Source organism: Herpailurus yagouaroundi, unplaced genomic scaffold, assembly GCF_014898765.1.
Source record: "Herpailurus yagouaroundi ecotype Mexico unplaced genomic scaffold, PumYag 569, whole genome shotgun sequence".
NCBI lineage: Eukaryota > Metazoa > Chordata > Mammalia > Carnivora > Felidae > Herpailurus > Herpailurus yagouaroundi.
In genome coordinates, this window is record NW_024412786.1 from 3,825,206 (window position 1) to 3,843,974 (window position 18,769).

General features: G+C 49.6%; 2 long non-coding RNA genes across 2 annotated transcripts; both read right to left on the reverse strand.

Moving 5' to 3' along the window:
• Positions 1–7,890: 7,890 nt before the first annotated feature.
• LOC121023882 (uncharacterized) lies at positions 7,891–10,416 on the reverse strand. Its single transcript, XR_005787533.1, has 2 exons — positions 9,174–10,416; positions 7,891–8,190 (listed from the first exon to the last, which is right to left on the reverse strand). It is a non-coding gene; the product is annotated as an uncharacterized LOC121023882 (long non-coding RNA).
• Positions 10,417–13,674: 3,258 nt separating this feature from the next.
• LOC121023968 (uncharacterized) lies at positions 13,675–14,472 on the reverse strand. Its single transcript, XR_005787557.1, has 2 exons — positions 14,278–14,472; positions 13,675–13,931 (listed from the first exon to the last, which is right to left on the reverse strand). It is a non-coding gene; the product is annotated as an uncharacterized LOC121023968 (long non-coding RNA).
• Between the last annotated feature and the right edge of the window lie 4,297 nt (positions 14,473–18,769).

The window sequence follows — 18,769 nt, forward strand, 5'->3', positions numbered from 1 at the left end:
AGTCGGTTAAGCGTCCGACTTCAGCCAGGTCACGATCTCGCGGTCCGGGAGTTCGAGCCCCGCGTCGGGCTCTGGGCTGATGGCTCGGAGCCTGGAGCCTGTTTCCGATTCTGTGTCTCCCTCTCTCTCTCTGCCCCTCCCCCGTTCATGCTCTGTCTCTCTCTGTCCCAAAAATAAATAAACGTTGAAAAAAAAATTAAAAAAAAAAATGGGCAGAGGATCCGAATTGACATTTTCCCGAAGAAGACACACAGATGGCCAAGGTGGAAGAAAAGCTGCTGGACGTCAGTCGTCATCAGGGAAATGCAAGTCAAAACCACGAGAAGATATCAGCTATCACCCCACACCTGTTAGAGTGGCTACCAGCACAAAGAAATAACAAGTGTTGGCAAGGATGTGGAGGAAAGGGAACCCACCACTCTACCCAGTCTCAGGGTCCTTATGAGGGGTCTTCTCGGATCCTACTTCTCTGGATGGGTGGAAGATCATCTCTTGCTATTCATAATAAGCCCCTTTCAACCACACCTCAAGTCTGTGCCAATGAGGAGACGTTTGGAGGGTGGGGGCAGGGCTGGTTGCTGGAGGAGGCAACCATGTGATGAGAGGGTTGGAATTTCCAGTGCAACCTGCAGTCCTCCGGGGAGGGGAGAGGGGCTGGAGATTGAGTTCAATCACCAATGGGCAATGATTTAACCAATCATGCTATGTAATGGAACCTCCATAAACAGGTTCTAAACAAAGAGGGGCGCCTGGGTGGCTCCGTCGGCCAAGCGTCTGACTCTTGACTTCGTCTTGATGGTGATCCCTTGGTTCGTGAGATCAAGCCCTACGTCGGGCTCTACTCTGACAGTGAAGAAACTGCTTGAGATTCTCTCTCTGCTTTTCCCCTGCTTGCATGCTCTCTCTGTCTCTCAAAATAAATAAATAAACTTAAAAAAAATCTAAACAATGGGATTCGGGTAAATTCCTGGTTGGGGAGCATATCAAGGTCCTGGGAAGGGTGGCACTCCCCGAGAGGGCATGGAGGCTGCATATCCCTTCCACATACTTTGCCCCATGCTTCTCTTCCACTTGGCTACTTGCCTGTATCTTTTTTTTAATGGTTTTATTGTCCCCATATAAATGACAGAGTCAGAAACTGAACCCAGATTTGAGCAAGCCTGAGTTCTCATCCCCAGGCTATTGGTTAAAATGGGCAGGATAAGGGCTCCTATGTGTCTCAGTTGGTTGAATCAGACTCTTTTTAATTTTTTTTAATGTTTATTTTCTTTTTGAAAGGGGGGGAAGGGCAGAGAGAGAAGGAGACACAGAATCTGAAACAGGCTCCAGGTTCTGAGCTGTCGGCACAGAGCCTGACACAGGGCTCGAACCCACAAATCATGAGATCGTGACCTGAGCCAAAGTCAGACGCTTAACTGACTGAGCCCCCCAGGTGCCCCCTGTATCTTTTATTATATCCTCTATAATGAACTGGGGGAAACGTAGTTTTTCTCTGAGTTCTATAAGCCTTTCTAGCAAATTATTGAACTTGAGAAAGAGGCCTGGGAATCCCTGACTTATAGCTGGTCAGTCAGAAGCAGGTGACTACCTATGAATTATCACTGGCTTCTAACATGGGGACAATCTCGTGGAACAGAACCCTTCACCTGTGGGATCAGCGCTGAATCTGAATGCTTAGTCTGAGAACTGAATCGTAGAGAACCAGGTTGGTGCCTAAAGAGTTGGAGAATTGTGAGGTTTTTTAATGTTTATTTTTCTGAGAGTGAGCGAGCGAGCGAGCGCGAGAAAGAAACAGAACATGAGTGGGGAGGGGCAGAGAGAGAGGGAGATACAGAATCTGAAGCAGGCTCCTGGCTCTGAGCTGTCAGCACAGAGCCCAACACGGGGCTCGAACTCAAGCCATGAGATCACGACCTGAGTCAAAGTCAGACACTTAACTGACTGAGCCACCCACGTGCCCCGGAGAATTGTTTAATGTGAGGGAAAATACACACATTTGGTGTCAGAAATGTTGTGAATATAGAGACACTGTTTTTATTGCAGATGGTTATAAAAGAGAGCTCTTAGGAGACACATGTGGAAGCATTGAAAGGTGAAGGGGTTTAATGCTTACAGACCATTCTCAAAGAATGTCTATATAGGTGTGTGTGTGTGTGTGTGTGTGTGTGTGTGTAAATGTGAATGATAAAATCAATGTGGCAAAGATTGGTAAATCAGGGTAAAAGTGTATCATCCTTGCAGCATTCCATAGATTTGAGGTGTTTTCAAAATGGGAATTTTTTTAAATAACACAATGTAACATGGCAAAAGGACAATATACGCCTCCTGATAGAAGAAATGGTACCACTTATGAAACAATCTTGCCAAAAAAAAAAAAAAAAAAGGGTCGAGCCTGCATCTTATGAAACTTCTAGATCCAACTCCCAGTACGATCCCCTGGGGACAGAGAAACATGTTATATGACACCACAGGGCTGCAATCAGCAAAATCCAGGCTATGGTGATCCCTACAGGTCAGACAGCCAACCTTTTTTTCAACAAACAAGTGGCAAAGGCAAAAGGAGATGGAAAGGAACTCTAGTGTAAAAGGAATCTAAAACATTAACCAATCACAGTGTACTATTTAGATACTAATTCAAACTATGTTTTCAATTTTTAAAAATGTTTACTTCTTTTGAGAGAGAGAGCGAGGGAGGGGCAGAGAGAAAGGGAGACAGAGAATTCCAAGCAGGCTCTACACTGTCCGTGCCGGGATCGAACTCACAAACCGTGAGACCATAACCTGAGCTGAAGTCAAGTGTTGGACACCAGAAAAAAGGAAAAAAGGAGTCGGACACCTAAGCAACTGAGCTATCCAGGCGCCCCTCAAACTAATGTTTTTAGAAGGACATTCTTGGGGCGCCTGGCTGGCTCTGTCGGTGGAGCATGTGACTCTCAGTCTCAAGGTTGTGAGTTTGAGCCCCACACTGGCTGTAGAGATTACTTAAAAATAAAATCTTAAAAAAATAAAATAAATGAAAAGGAAATTCTTTTTTTTTAAGTTTATTTATTTATTTAGAAAGAGTGCACACACGAGCGGGGGAGGAACAGATAGAGAGGGAGAGAGAGAATTCAAAGCAGGATCCGTGCTGTCAGCACAGAGCCCAGTGCGGGGCCCGAACCCACAAACTGTGAGATCATGACCTGAAAAGGAAATTCTTTATGAAGTATCTGGAACTTTGAATGTTGGCCAGATATTTGATGTGAATTGTTCCTTTTTTTGGGGGGAGGGGTGAAAATTATATTACAATTATATTAACGGAAAACTCCTCACCTCAGCCTTTAGATTATTCTTGCCTATTGTGGATGAAATGATGCACTATCTGGGATTTGCTTCAAAGGTGAGGGATATGGGGGCTCCTGGGTGGCTCAGTCGGTGAAGCGTCCGACTTTGGCTCAGGTCACGAACTCACGGTTCGTGGGTTCTAGCCCCTTGTCGGGCTCTGTGCTGACAGCTCAGAGCCTGGAGCCTGTTTCGGATTCTGTGTCTCCGGCTCTCTCTGCCCCTCCCCCACTCATGCTGTCTCTCTCTCTCTCTCTCTCTCTCTCTCCCTTTCTCTCTCTCTCTCAAAAATAAATGCATATTTAAAAAATTTTAAAGGTGAGGGATATGGATGGGAATGTAGATGAAGCCGAATCAGCCCTGAGCTGAAGCTGGGGGTGGGGGTGGGGGTGGGGGTGGGGGGTGAGGGGTGGAGGCTGCCTAATTTTATATTCAAAATTCTGCACAATCAAGAGCTTTGGAGAAGCCATCCTCTCTGTGAGCGGTGACTCTGTGGAGGCAGTTCACATCCGTGCACAGCTCTGCAGCCCAATTCACCCCCCAGGGCGTGAGGCTGGGGGGTACGGGGCGACAGCAATAGGCCTGGCAGAGGACCCACAAAGGGCTCTGTCTGATGACAAAGACACTGGTGTCAAGATGAGTTTGAGGGGCGCCTGGGTGGCTCAGTCGGTTAAGCGGCCGACTTCGGCTCAGGTCATGATCTCGCGGTCCATGAGTTCGAGCCCCGCGTCGGGCTCTGTGCTGACGGCTGGGAGCCTGGAGCCTATTTCAGATTCTGTGTCTCCCTCTCTCTCTGACCCTCCCCCGTTCATGCTCTGTCTCTCTCTGTCTCAAAAATAAATAAATGTTAAAAAAAAATTTTTTTTAAAAGATGAGTTTGAAGACTTTGGGCACAATCGTTTCGCCAAATGTGACGAGCCGACAGTGCATGGAAGCCGACGTGTCCGTGAGCTAAAACTGCCGTTACCCTTGTTGATGATGCTGAAGGCGCCCCCAGGTGCAGGTTTCCGCACAGCAGAGGACACGGGCTGCTCTTAGGAGGACTCAAGACCCAGAACTCGACCCCAGGAGGCGCAGAGGCCAGGCGGGATGCTTGGAGTTCCAGCCAGGCCCAGCTGAGGTGGGAGGGAACACTTACCTCCGTATATTTGGAAATCTGTGGGCGGTGTTTATTTGCTGCGCAGTCTGGGTCTCTTCCCCTGGGGGTGCTAAAAGCCACGGCCGCCAAAGGACATGAACGGGAGGCGGGTCAGGAGTGGGCAGCTTGGGGTGGGGCTGGGGGCAGGGCAGGGCAGGCCCAGTGGCTGAGCGATTGCTGCTGACTCATTGGGATCAGAGGTGGCCTGGCCGTGGAAGGGCCTGGGCAAAGCCACCAACTGGCTGGAGGGACTCGGATGAGCACCCTCCCTCCGCACCTTGGTTTCTACACTTAAGCAGTTATGTCCAGTGTCAGACACACCCAGGCACGAATCCTGACTTTGCCACTCGCTGGCTCTGGTGTGGCTTAGTGGCAGGAAGATTCCACTTTCCCTCTGTGAAATGGAAACGGTGAGGGGACCAACGTTATGGGTTGTCCTCAGAGGGGGGTGAGGCACGTGCGGAAGTTGGTACGTGGGGTTAGATGCTCCAGGAGCACGCAGCACATCAAAGCCGCGGGTGCCACTGATGCTGTTCCTTGATGAAGGTCCTTCCAGCTCAAAAGAGATTGAACACATAAACCTTCCATGTAAAAAGACACCATATAATTAACACACAAGAAACAGAGGAATAAAGGAGTAACTTGACGGTGGAAAGCCTGCCAAATATACCCCAAGGGAGTCCACATCAACAATGATAGGGGATGTGACAAAAATGGTACTTTATTTCTGTGGCCTTCCCCTCAAAAGCCTATAGACCCTATCTAGTCATGAGGAAATGGACGTATCCTAATTGAGAGACATTCTACAAAATACTGACCAGTCCTCCTCAAAGCTGCCAGGGTCATTTAAACACACACACACACACACACACACACACACACACACAAACACACACAGAAAGTCTTAGAAACTGTCACAATCAAGAGGAGCCCAACCAAGAAGGCACGGGGACTAAATGTAATGTGGCATCCTGGATGGATCCTGGGACAGAAGGACATGGCTTAGGGGCACCTACGTGGCTCAGTCGGTTAAGCGTCCGACTTCAGCTCAGGTCATGATCTCACAGTTTGTGGGTTCGAGCCCCGCGTCGGGCTCTGTGCTGAATATCTCAGAGCCTGGAGCCTGCTTCCGATTCTGTGTCTCCCTCTCTCTCTGCCCCTCTCCCGCTCACAGTCTGTCACTCTCTTTAAAAAAAAATTTTTTAGGGGCGCCTGGGTGGCGCAGTCGGTTAAGCGTCCGACTTCAGCCAGGTCATGATCTCACGGTCCGGGAGTTCGAGCCCCGCGTCAGGCTCTGGGCTGATGGCTCGGAGCCTGGAGCCTGTTTCCGATTCTGTGTCTCCCTCTCTCTCTGCCCCTCCCCCGTTCATGCTCTGTCTCTCTCTGTCCCAAAAATAAATAAACGTTGAAAAAAAAAATTAAAAAAAAAAAATTTTTTTAATGTTTATTTATTTTTGAGAGAGACAGACACAGAATGCGAGTGGGTTGGGACAGAGAAAGAGGGAGACACAGAATCCGAAGCAGGCTCCAGGCTCCGAGCTGTCAGCACCAGAGCCTGACGCGGGGCTCAAACTCACGAGCTGCAAGATCATGACCTGAGCTGAAGTCGGTCGCTCAACCGACTGAGCCACCCAGGCACCCCATGTCACTCTCTTTTAAAACTAAACATTTTTGGGGCGCCTGGGTGGCGCAGTTGGTTAAGCGTCCGACTTCAGCCAGGTCACGATCTCGCGGTCTGTGAGTTCGAGCCCCGCGTCAGGCTCTGGGCTGATGGCTCAGAGCCTGGAGCCTGTTTCAGATTCTGTGTCTCCTTCTCTCTCTGCCCCTCCCCCGTTCATGCTCTGTCTCTCTCTGTCCCCCCAAAAAAATAAATGTTGAAAAAAATAAATAAAAAAATAAAATAAAACAACATTTTTGCGGGGGGCGCCTGGGTGGCTCAGTCGGTTAAGCCTCAGGCTCAGGTCATGATCTCACGGTTCTTGAGTTAGAGCCCCACGTCGGGCTCTGTGCTGACAGCTTGGAGCCTGCTTCGGATTCTGTGTCTCCCTCTCTCTCTGCCCCTCCCTCACCTGAGCTCTGTCGCTCAAAAATAAATAAACGTTAAAATAATTTTTTTTTAGGGGTGCCTGGGTGGCTCAGTCGGTTAAGCGTCCGACTTCAACTCAGGTCACGATCTTGCGGTCCGTGAGTTCGAGCTCCGCGTCGGGCTCTGGGCTGATGGCTCAGAGCCTGGAACCTGCTTCTGATTCTGTGTCTCCCTCTGTCTCTGCCCCTCCCCCGTTCATGCTCTGTCTCTCTGTCTCAAAAATAGATAAACGTTAAAAAAAATTAAAAAAAATAATAATAATTTCTTTTAAAGAAAAGAAACTAAGGAAATCTGAAAAAGTTTGCACTCTAGTTAATAATAATGTGTAAATATTGGTTAATTAATTGTGACAATTGTACCATGCTAATTAACACTAAGATGTTAATAGAGAAACCTGGGTGTGGAGTCCATGAGAACTCTCTGTTCGACCTTCACAAATTCTCTGTAAGCCTAAAACTGTTTTATGTTAACAAGTATCAAAAGATAACAAAGATGAGACAGCATGGGAGAAAACATGTAAATGTCCAAAACGAGGAGATTTGTAGCCAGGATACATAGGAACTCATATACACGGGCAAAGGAAGGAAAATGGAGGAATTCACACAGAGGAAAGAAACAGGTCAGTACTCACGTGAGGATGCCTTATATAACCAGAGGAATACGGATTAAAACAATGAATCACCATCTTCTCACCTGATGAGAAACGGGCTGTCCAGTATCAATGAGAGCACAGGGGAAGAGTCAGTGTCTGCCAGAGTATGAACTGGTATAATCTCTGGAGATAATTTGGCTATAATTAAAAAAAAAAAAATACATGCGCCTGGTGTACCTGTTGCAGCATTATTAGCAAAACCCAAAATTAGAAACAGCCTTGGTCCGTCGATAGCCTATGGTGCTCCCATAAAATAAAATACTCTGCAACAGAGCAAAAGCGTGAGCTTGACCTTTTGCACATATAATGCGATATTCACAGGAAACACTGCATAGCGTTCATCGTTCATCGTGCGCTAGCCCCTGCCTCAATGTCATTTTCACAATTCTATGTGTCAATTACTCTTGTTATTCCCATGTTACAGATGAGGAAATGGAGTCACAGGGAGATTAAGCAACTTTCCCAAGGTTGCACAAGTAGTGAAGAGCAGAGTGGGGATTTGAACCCAGGCAAGCTGCCTCTAAACAGTAAAATTAACAGCAAAAATATGTATGTATACACAGAAATCTGTGTGCATGTATGCATATGCAAATACCTAAATAAACACCTGATAAATATGCTGTCCTTTAGGGGGCGTCCCACAGGACCAGCCAAGAGGGTCCCTGAGGCTTCACGCAGGATAGAAATCAAACGTAAGCTGAGAAGAAGTGAGTTTATTGAGGATATAAAGAGAGTGCAGATAGAAGCATAGTGTCTGGGACCCTCGGAAAGGAAATAAGAGTGAGTCTCATCTTCGTTTGGTGCCTGGGGGTTTTACTGAGGACAGTGGTCTGGTGCACGAGTCTTCTCAGGCATCCAAGAACACAGACAGGTGTTTAGGTGTCCTTCATAGGTCACTTAGGTCCTGGAGCTAGGGGGTCTCTGGGAGTCAGTGGTCTTGGAAAATGTTAATGATCACCCCACCCAGTTACTCCTTAGAGGTTATCTGTTGTGCTGGAAGAATCCAAAGAAATCATTAAACCCTTGACCTCTACAAGGAAGAGGTATGTTATCTATTCTCTAAAGCATGTGTGAGGAGGGAAGGTAGGTCCTGGCAAGAACAGAAGCAGGGAAAGGGGGGGGGGGAAGCAGGTTTTCATGGGGTCCCTTTAGTATCCCTATCCCAGGTGCACTGGGTTTCAAAGTGCAATGAATTTCCTGCCTTTAGCCAAGGTCAAAAATGTAAGAAAAACCTTCTCGAAGACCACCAAATTTAAATGTAAATGTACAGTGTCCAGTGCTAAGTTGGCACTGTCAGGGATTTTGCTGCTATTAAGCAGAATTGTGGCAAAGGGAGCTGAGTCCAGTTATTACAGAGTTCGAAGGTTCTGGTTTTTCATACCAATTTTTGTGTTCCAAATCTTAAAGTACCGCCGTTTGTTTGATGCTTGGTACAGTGATATAGCTTCTGTGATTTAAAAAAAAAATTGGGGCGCCTGGGTGGCTCAGTCGGTTAGGTGTCCGACTTCGGCTCAGGTCATGATCTTGCGGTTTGTGAGTTCGAGCCCCATGTCAGGCTCTGTGCTGACAGCTCGGAGCCTGGAACCTGCTTGGGATTCTGTGTCTCCCTCTCTCTCTTCCCCTCCCCTGCTTCCTTGCTTTCTCTCTCTCTCTTGAAAATAAATAAACATTAAAAATAATAAATAAATAAATAAATACATACATAAATACATAAAATTAATGAATGTATTTCTTAAAGATTATCACGACTGCAAATAAAAAGCAAAAAGGACCAAAGGCCACGAGGTCATCTGGGGCCTTTGGTGGCTCTAGTTTTTTTATTTTTTTAATTATTTTATTTTATTTTATTATTATTTTTTTGAGAGAGAGACAGAGAGAAGGCTCAAGTGAGCAAGGGCAGAGAGAGGGAGAGAGAGAGAATCCCATTAGGAGCAGAAGGAGAGAGAGAGGGAGAGAGAGAGAGAAGCGGGGCTCACCTGAAGCAGGGCTCGAGTTTACCGGAAGCAGGGCGGTGGCTTTAGTTTTTTAAACCAAATGATTAAGAACCCAAAAGATTCTTCACCCATTCGGCCTAGAAGTGGCCAACTCCCTCTCTGTCCCCGCAGACTGTCCCCACTGCACACCTGGGTACAATCCGAAAGGGACTAGGGAGGAGGGGATCAAAGGCAACAAACCCAAGCCCCCCCTTACCGTGCACTGTGCCCACGCTGTGCTAACCCCCTCTGTGAGGCGTCAGAGACGGTGACAAGAGCCCCTGTCTTCCTAAAGGGAACAGTGGGTCCAACAGGCACAATATTGGCCGCTGCATTAGGTGTGGGGCTTACTGATTAAGTGGGGGCAGGTGGCACAGCACTGAAAGAATTCACCTAAGGCAGAACAAAAGGGACAGGAGTTTATGGAACACCCTGCAGTGAGCAGCGAGCAGGACAGCAAAGGAGAGATTGCACAGGCGGTGGTGCGGGGCCAGAGTGAGGGAGTGTGGCGTGTATTTGGTACCTGTGACCGGTTGTAAGTAGCCCACTGGTCTGTTAGGGCCCCTGGCTCCGTGAGCCTGTTCGCAGGCAGCTCGGCGGTCACTCTCGGCCCTTTTGCCTTTGCTCAAGTTTCCACTGCTCAAGCCTGTTGCCTAAAAGGGCCTCTACGGCAGGGTTTGGTGGAAGCTTTAAAGGCGAGAGAGAAGACGCACAGGAGGGAACTCTGAGGCCCGCCGCGGGGGCAGTGAGGGGTGAGCAGAAACGGCATGCAGGATTAGGAGGGGTCGCGGCGAGTCCCGAAGATTGCAGATGAGTTTGGCGGGAGTGGAAAACACCGTCCAGGCAGCCCACAGAGTCCCTGAAGGGTGTGAGTGCTCGTTACCCTGGAGGGCTGTGTCAGACAAGGGCAAGGGTAGACTGGTTTCAACAGGATGCTTCCCGGGGTGAGGAATCCAAGGCCAGATGGGCCACCATTGAGAAGGGAAACCAGACGTCAACCCCAAGAGGCGGTGCCACCAGGCAGATCCAAAGGGCAGGCGTGAGTCTGTGCACGAGGTGCAAGCACAGGGGCCACGAACTGAGAAGGCTGGTGATGTGGACTGGATTGTGCCCTCTCCAAATTCATGTGGCGAAGCCTTAAGCCCCCAGTATGCCTGTACTTGGAGACTGGGCAGTTGGGGAAGTAATTAAGGTTAGGTGAAGTCGTAAGGGTGGGGCCCTAATCAGATAGGACTGGTTTCCTTATAAGAAGAGAAAAAGGGGCGCCTGGGTGGTTCAGTCAGTTAAGCGTCAGCCTCTTGATTTCAGCTCAGGTCATGTTCTCACCGTTTGTGAGTTTGAGCCCTGAGTAGGGCTCTGCACTGACAGTGCTGAGCCTGTTTGGGTTCCTCTGTCTCCCCCTCTCTCTGCCTCTTCTCTTTCTCTCTCTCTCTCTCTCTCTGTCTCAGACAAAGACAGAGAAGAAGGAGGAGAAAAGACACTAGAGAGCACTCTCTTTTCCCATGGGGACCCAGAGGAAAAAGACCGTATGAGGAAAAGCATTAGGTGGCCCTCTACAAGCCAGGACGAGAGGTGTCACTGGAAACAGACTTTGCCAGCACCTTGATCTTGGACTTCCGACCTCCATAACTATGCAGAAACAATCGCTGCTGCGTAAGCCACTCGGTCTCTGGTATTTTGTTACGGCAGCCCCAGCAGACTAAGACAGCCGGGTTGGAAAGAGGGCGTCAAGGTGAGGCAAGGAGAGAAGGAGCAGCTACATGCTTTGCTGGGCTTCGTGCGAGACCTAAACGCGGACCCTTTTCCCAAAATTATTGTGAATTTCAAGACTGTAACAGCAGAGGATTACACCGTGCACAGGCTGTATACATCCATGAAGACAGCTCAGAAGGCAGGTTAGGATGGAGACCTGGAACTAATACAGGGGTCAGGGGTCTGTCTGTCCTGCAGGCCGGCGTCCTCCCACGGCCTAGTGCGCGAAGATGGCCAATTGAGACAGCAAGCAGAAGAACGCAATCAGAATTTAAATAACGTGGCCCAGAAAGTGCAGTTAGTACATGGGGCGCCTGGGTGGCTCAGCTGGTTGAGCATCTGACTTCAGCTCAGGTCATGACCTCACAGCTTATGAGTTCGAGCCCCACATCAGGTTCTGTGCTGACAGCTCAGAGCCTGGAGCCAGCTTTGGATTCTGTGTCTCCAGTTCTCTCTCTGCCCCTCCCCCGCTCATGCTCTCTCAAAAATAAACATAAAAAAAATTAAAAAAAAAAAGAATGTGCAGTTAGCACAGGCAGAGATTAATTCTGCAAGGAGAGTGAGGGTGAGAAATGAGCAAGCAGGAGGCAGGGGGCACCTTTTGGGCAACGTCGACATCCCTTTACCCCTCCCCTCAACAGCAGGCCCTCCAAGCCAGGTGTGGACCATGAGACAGCACAACTGGCCACACAGGGTTGGGGCAAGGCTGATCACCTGGTCCACACCAGCCAATCAGAGTTCTCTCCAGAGAAGGTAGCATCTAGATGATGTTAACTGGGGGGCTTTGGGTGGCCCTTCTCCCCCATGAAGGGGCTGCAGAGAAGGAAGAAGGGAGCAGGGCCGCAGAGCGAAGCCACTGGGGTTCGTGATGGCCTCTCTGTCCCTGCTCCTTGTCCTTTATGGACATCTGGCTGCATTGCCGGGGTGTCTTGAGACGCTGGATCTTTCTGAGACACCCCCCCCCCTTCTGCTTCAGCTGGCCTGAGTGGGTTTCTGTTACTTGGGGGCGGTGGGGGGGGGGGAGGTTGGAAAAGGCTTTCCAGAGAAGGGGGCGTGAGCTGGGTTTCCAAGGATGAGCAGGAAATAGGAAGTAGGTGACATGGTGTGAGAGTGGGGTTCCTGGTGGGTGCTCTGTGGAGAGCTTCCTTCACACTCCTTCAGGTTTGCTATTTTTACACAGAGAGTTCTCAGTTCCCGAGTGAGAGGCAATAAGAGGAAGTGGGAGAAGAAAGTGTATTTATTAAAAGACTGGATTTGGATCACAGGGTTTCGCTTCATTTCCGAGGGAGAACACTTCCTTTCCGATACTGAGGAAGCGTCTCTTCATTTGATTTTCTCCTGTCTGTCCTTTTAGTCATCGTCATCTGTTCATTCATCAGCTCCTTTCTCCTCCTATTTTCCCTTCTTATCACTGCTATTACGACCGCTACTACTCCTTAGTCGTTTGTTCAAATACCCCCTCTGCTACCTGCTAGTGTTTGCTTTTGGTCACACTTTTTTTTCAATGTTTATTTATTTTTGAGAGAGGGATAGAGAGAAGAGAGAGAGCGCGAGCTCTAGCGAGGGAGGGGCAAAGAGAGAGGGAGACAGAGAATCCAAAGCAGGCTCTGGCTGTCGGCGCCAAGCCCGACTCTGGACCCAAGCCCATAAACCATGAGATCATGACCTGAGCTGAAGTCAGACACTCAACCAACTGGGCACCACCAAGTGCCCCATCCTTGGTCACATTTCTGTCTTCCTTGTGTGTGTGTGTGTGTGTGTGTGTGTGTGTATAAATATATATATATGTATATATATATATACATATATATATATTTTAGTGGAAAATCATTTGATTTATTCTCTTACCAGGTAAAAGCAAAAACCACAGTTAAGTACAAATTGTAGGAGCGTCAAATACATGAATTCCTTCATCAGATCTCATTTATAATTTGTCAGAAACCATTCTTTCTTTATTTTTTTTTAAATTTTTTTTTCAACGTTTTTATTTCTTTTTGGGACAGAGAGAGACAGAGCATGAACGGGGGAGGGGCAGAGAGAGAGGGAGACACAGAATCGGAAACAGGCTCCAGGCTCTGAGCCATCAGCCCAGAGCCTGACGCGGGGCTCAAACTCACGGACCGCGAGATCGTGACCTGGCTGAAGTCGGACGCTTAACCGACTGCGCCACCCAGGCACCCCACCATTCTTTCTTTAAAAAGAACTCCTTTTTTCCAGATTTATGGAGATACGATCGACATAGAACATTGTGTACATTTAAGGTATACAATGCATTGATTTAATATACTTAAGTATTGAAAAATGATCCATAGCGCTAATACGTCTATCGCATCACATGATTACTCTTTCTTTTTTGGAGTGAGAACATTTAAGATTTTTCTCTCATGGCAACTTTCCAAGTGTATAATACAGTATTATTGACTGTAATCACCATGCTGTACATTAGGTCCCCAGAAGTTATTCATCCATAACTGGAAATTTATACCCTTTGACCAACATCTATCTCCCCACTCCCCATTCCCCCGCCCTGGTAAGCACCACTCTACTCTCTGCATCTCTGAGTCTGGCTAATTTTTTTTTTTTTACAAGCTTATTTAAATATTTGCTTATTTGTCTGTTTGTTTATTTGTGAGGGGGACAGAGAGAGAAGGAGAGAGAGAATCCCAAGCAGGCTCCATGCTGTCAGCACAGAGCCCCACACGGGGCTCAATCCCATGAATCGTGGGATCATGACTTGAGCCAAAATCAAGAGTCAGAGGCTTAACCGACTGAGCCACTCAGGCACCCAGTCTGGCTATTTTAATTCCATGCATAAGTGAGATCATATGGTATTTGTCTTTCTCTGACATATTACTTAGCATAGTGTCCTCAAGTTTCATCCGTGTTGTCACAAATGGCAAAATTTCCTTCTTCCTCATGGCTGAATAATATTCCATTGTACCTGTCTTCTACATCTTCTTTATCCATTCGTCAACTGACAGATACTTAGGTTGTTGCCATATCTCTGACCTGGTGGAACAGTTATGAAAGGCATTGCAGGAGAGGGTTTTGAAGGATGAAGAGGAGTTTTATATGGAGAGAAACAGGTAAAAGGCATTCCAGGCCAAAGGAATTGCATTGAGCAAAAACCTGGAGGCAAGAAAGATTTGGTGCGTGTGGGGAATAGCTAAGGCATTATGACTGAAGTTTAAAATGTATGGCCCGAGGGACAGGGAGGGCTAGACAAAAAACTGAAGGTACAAGTGAGAAAATACTACAAAAATATCTGACCTGATTTCTGGCTTCCCAAGACATTAAGAGAAAATATTTTGCCACCTCCCAGGCTAGAAAAAGAAAAAGCAGTCTTAAGAATTACCCAGAAGAAGAATCTTCACTCATTCATTTCTCCCCCTTGGAAGCCTCCAGGCCAACTCTATCCCAGGCTCCATCGGGGGGGGGGGGGGGGGGGGGGGGGGGGTGGCATGATTTCTGAGCTAGTCACCTTGCCCAAGTCCAGGCTCCACCTTTGTTCTGCTGGGTCTTAAGGGGTGGATAGGACAGGTTAGAGCCAAGGGAGGAGTCACAGTGTAGACAGTAGGCATTGTGATGTAGCAGGAGGTGGGCGGTGCCAGCCCCCCTGAACCCTAGGTCCCCTAGACTCCTTCCTGGGCTCATGCCCTTTGTCTTACCAGGACTGTTCTGGCTGTGTTAGCTGCTTGCCCAGCACCCTGCCGGTGACACCTGCCACCACCTCTAAATGCTTTCTGTGACTGCCTCGTATCCTGCGCTTGCCTACAAGGCCCTGACGCCCCTCTCTGGGCATTCTGGGGGAAGATAGCCTCAGCTATGGCTCAGGGTCTGGGGAGGGTTTGGGAGGTGCATCCCTGTGATTCTTCTGTCCTGTTTTAACAGGGTCTGTTGGTGATGGTGCCACACATTTTTTGGTCTCACCCCCAAACATGCTGAGCCAAGGGAACCCCAGGCCTGATGAAGTAGGGAAAGGACTTGGGGGCCAAGATCACTTAAGACTTTCCTAAAGCCTCAGGTTCTCCTCCTGAAGGCAGCATCCCACAACCCGTCATGCCAACTGTGTCGTCATGTCACAGTAAATAGGATTCTTTACCACGCTACGTTGAGGTGCAGTTTACTAGTTGACAAAATATTTGTGCACGATCAAGTATTAACTCTGCTTTGCTTTTCTTCATTTGAGGGCAATAATTTCCCCCAGGTATCAGGTGTTGTAGGCCCTTTCAAACTGCATTGGAAGCACTGGGCTGTCTTTGAAGAGCTTCCCACAGAAGTCCCCCCAACCCCTCGGCCCTCTGGGAGCCTCATGCTCTGAACCTCACAGTGTCCCCTGTCACAATCCCACCCTTGGTGACAAACCTCCTGTGAAATCAACATTCTCATTAGGTGTAAGGGACTTGTCTCCCAGTCTGGCCCAGGCACATAGCAGGTGCTTAAGAAATGTGCCTTGACTGTCTTCTCATGACACTGTTCCTCCTCCAGCAGGGCCTGGAGATGGAGGGACCTGCAGGACCGACCTGACCTCGTGCCCCACACTTCTTGGGGGCTGCCCCCTCATCTCATGGCTCCTCACAGCAAGCCTGTGAGATGGCAAAGATGAGGAGTGCCCATTGTATAGGTGGGAAAAGTGAGGTTCTTAGGTAGGGTCCCCAGTGGCAAGAAACCAACTGCAAAAGGCAGAGGGAGACCCAGCCGCCAGTTGCCTCAGCAGCTGGACTACTGGTAAAGACAGAGACTCAGAGTCTGGGGCCGTCCATGATCAAGGGAAAGGTGAGGCACCTGGAAGAGTGCAAGCCGGGGGTCAAGGGCAGGAGAAGGCAAGGGGAAGCCCAGGTCCAGGGAAGGAGGCCCCAGGACTGGATGGGCCAGTAGGCTGGAGCCTTGGAGCTGAAGCCAGGTGCTAGTGCTGGGTGGCAGAAAATTCCAGCCACTTAGCCCTCTCATCCCAGCAAAAAGATTCCTTGCAATGTGCATTTAAGCCTTTGAGCTGAAGTCCACATTACTGGAGCCCACAAGGCCCGACGTGGCCCCTCTCGACCTCCACAGCCCCATCTTGCTCCTTTCCCCTCCCCAGTTGAATTTCTTTCCCTCAACACATATTTACTGGGCACATTCCAGGTGCTGAACATGCAAGGTTGGTCAGATCAGACCCCCTCCCTGCTTTCATGGAGCTTACAGCCCAGCAAACTGAGCTTCCTTCTTTTCAGCCCAGTTTCCTCTGTTTGGCATGCCTTCTCCCACCCGCTTTGCCTAGCCAATGCCTGGTCATCTTTCAGGTCTTAGCGTAAAGGTCACCTCCTCCAGGAAGCCCTCTGGGAACCCCTTCCCCCTCAGATTGGGTGAGCCACACTCCTTTACATTCCCACCATGCTCTGTACTCCCTTATCACATTGTCTTGTACCTTCTTGGTTACAAGTTAGCCTCCTCTGTCAGACTGTGAACTTCAAGAGGGTAGGGTCTGTCTCATTCATGGGCCCTCAGACCAGCCTTCATCTGAAAATGTAGGCACTTAAAATGGCAGCAGGGGAATGGGGCAAAAGAGCCTTGAAATCAGCACCATGGGCCACAAAAATGATAAGAAGAGCCATCACTTACAAGAGCCACACTCCAGATTGTAACTTGTCTAAGGAGGCAGTTATGGTTGTTTGGCAGTTTGAGGAAACTGAGGCATAGAAAAGGTCAAGAAACCCAACCCACGGTCACATAGTGACTCTGGTGCTCTGAACCATACGTGCTGCCTCTGAAGGTTGTGGAGAAGGTTAGCAGATGGAAGATTCTTAGTGTGACGTAGGCACATGCTAAAAGGGGGCTGAAGTGGTTGTTCCCCAAGGAGAAGGGACCCTTGGGACAGAAGTTGGGGCTTTGAGGTCCAGGAGAGTCAGCCTTTTTTTTTTTTTTTTAATTAAAAAAAAATTTTTTTTTAATGTTTATTTATTTTTGAGACAGAGAGAGACAGAGCCTGAACGGGGGAGGGTCAGAGAGAGGGAGACACAGAATCCGAAACAGGCTCCAGGCTCTGAGCGGTCAGCACAGAGCCCGACGCGGGGCTCGAACTCACGGACCGCGAGATCATGACCCGAGCCGAAGTCGGCCGCCCAACCGACTGGGCCACCCAGGCGCCCCGAGTCAGCCTTTCTTTTGGGAAGTGGCAGCAAGAATCTACTTGTTGTTCTTGAGTTCTGGGTCTCAGGGGATGAGATCTATGTCTCCCAGGTGACAGGCTCCAGAGTCTGGCAGGAAAGGGCGTGTGGGTGGCTTGAGCCAGAGTAGGTCAGGGTAATCAAGTCACTGGGTGGGGTAGGGAGAGACCCAAGGCTGGCTGCCGGGGAGAGAGGCCCAGCCAGGCAAAGTATAGGGTCTCGGGACGGAAAGAGGCCCTTACGGATCACCTGCAACAAACCCCATCCAGTGCTGAGGTCTCTTATCTACGTTCTCCTTTGGTGGGAGCTTGGTGCCTCTTGGGGATGCTTTCGCTTTGGGAGACTCTGACCGTGAGCAAGTTCTTGTTTCTGCTGAGCTGACATCTGCTTCCCAAAGCTTCTTCTGACAGGTGGTGTTCGAGGCGCAGGTGGATCACACCTCCCTCTTCTCCCTACAGCCCTTCCGGAGCTGAGCGAGCCATCCGGACCTTTCTGGTTTTCAGCCAAGACTCCTACCTCTCTCCCCTTTGCCCCAACCCTGCCATTCAAGGCCTTCAGGCCTTGGGTTCATCCCCTTCACTCGCCCTGGGCTCCTGGCCCACAACCTCCCTCCCTGGGCCGAGGCCCCATCAGCCATTTAGCTGGACGCTGAGCACACCAGATGGTCCTGCCTTGGACCCTCAAGTATGAGGTCCTCCCGACCCTTCTCTTCCCTGCGTGGTTCCAGGCCCATGTCAAGTGTGGCCTTGGCTGAGAAGCTTTCTCTGGGCCTTTCCGCCCCCAGGCTCCCGTGGCACTCTGCTCGGTGCTCTGGCACAGGTCGGGGTTCGTGCCATCTGTATTAGGGGCTGCTATAACAAATGACCACAAGCTTGGCAGCTTAAAACAACAGAAGTCTATCCTCTCACAGTTCTGGAGGCCAGAAGTCTGAAATCGGCGTGTTGTTAGGGCTGGTTCGGTTCCCTCTGGAGGCTTGAGGGAGACTCTCTTCCAAGCCTCTCTCCCTGCTTCTGGTCGTGACCAGCAACCCTTTTTTCGCTTGGGCTTTCTACATCCACCCTCTGCCTCGTCTTCACACGGCCTTCTCTCTGTGTCTCTGTGTCTGTGGTCTTCCCTTAAGAGGCCCCCAGCCATCGGATTTAGGGCTCACTCTATATCCAAGGCAATCTCACCTTGAGATCCTAAATTATCTCAGCAAAGACCTGATTCCTAAAAAAGGTTACATTCACAGGTGCTGGGGGTTAGGACTCGGACAGATCTTTGGGGGGCGGAGTGGGGGGGGGGGTTGCACAGTTCATGCAGCTACACTACCCCCACCAGCCTAGGAGCATTCAGGGATCAGGAACAGTGTCGCCTTCGCCTCTGCATCCCCATAGACAGTGCTTGTTGGGAGAACATTATTGATGAACTCAGTGACTGGGAATCCAAACAGTGTGCCCAGAGCAGATACCTGGGAGGTTGCGGGGGGGGGGGGGGGCGGCGGGGCTGGAATGGGGGGCCACAGACACCACGGGCTAGCTTCCCTACCTCCCCAGCACCAGCTTCTCTGGAGATGGCTAGAGAGGGGCCCCCTGCCAGCCTGCCTTCTGCCTGGGCACCGAGGCCGGGCTGTGAGCGAGGCATGTCCCTGGCACCTGGGACCTGGTGGGAACCTGGAGCCTTGTGGGTGAGACCCAGGCTGGAGAATAAAGGCTGAGGGGA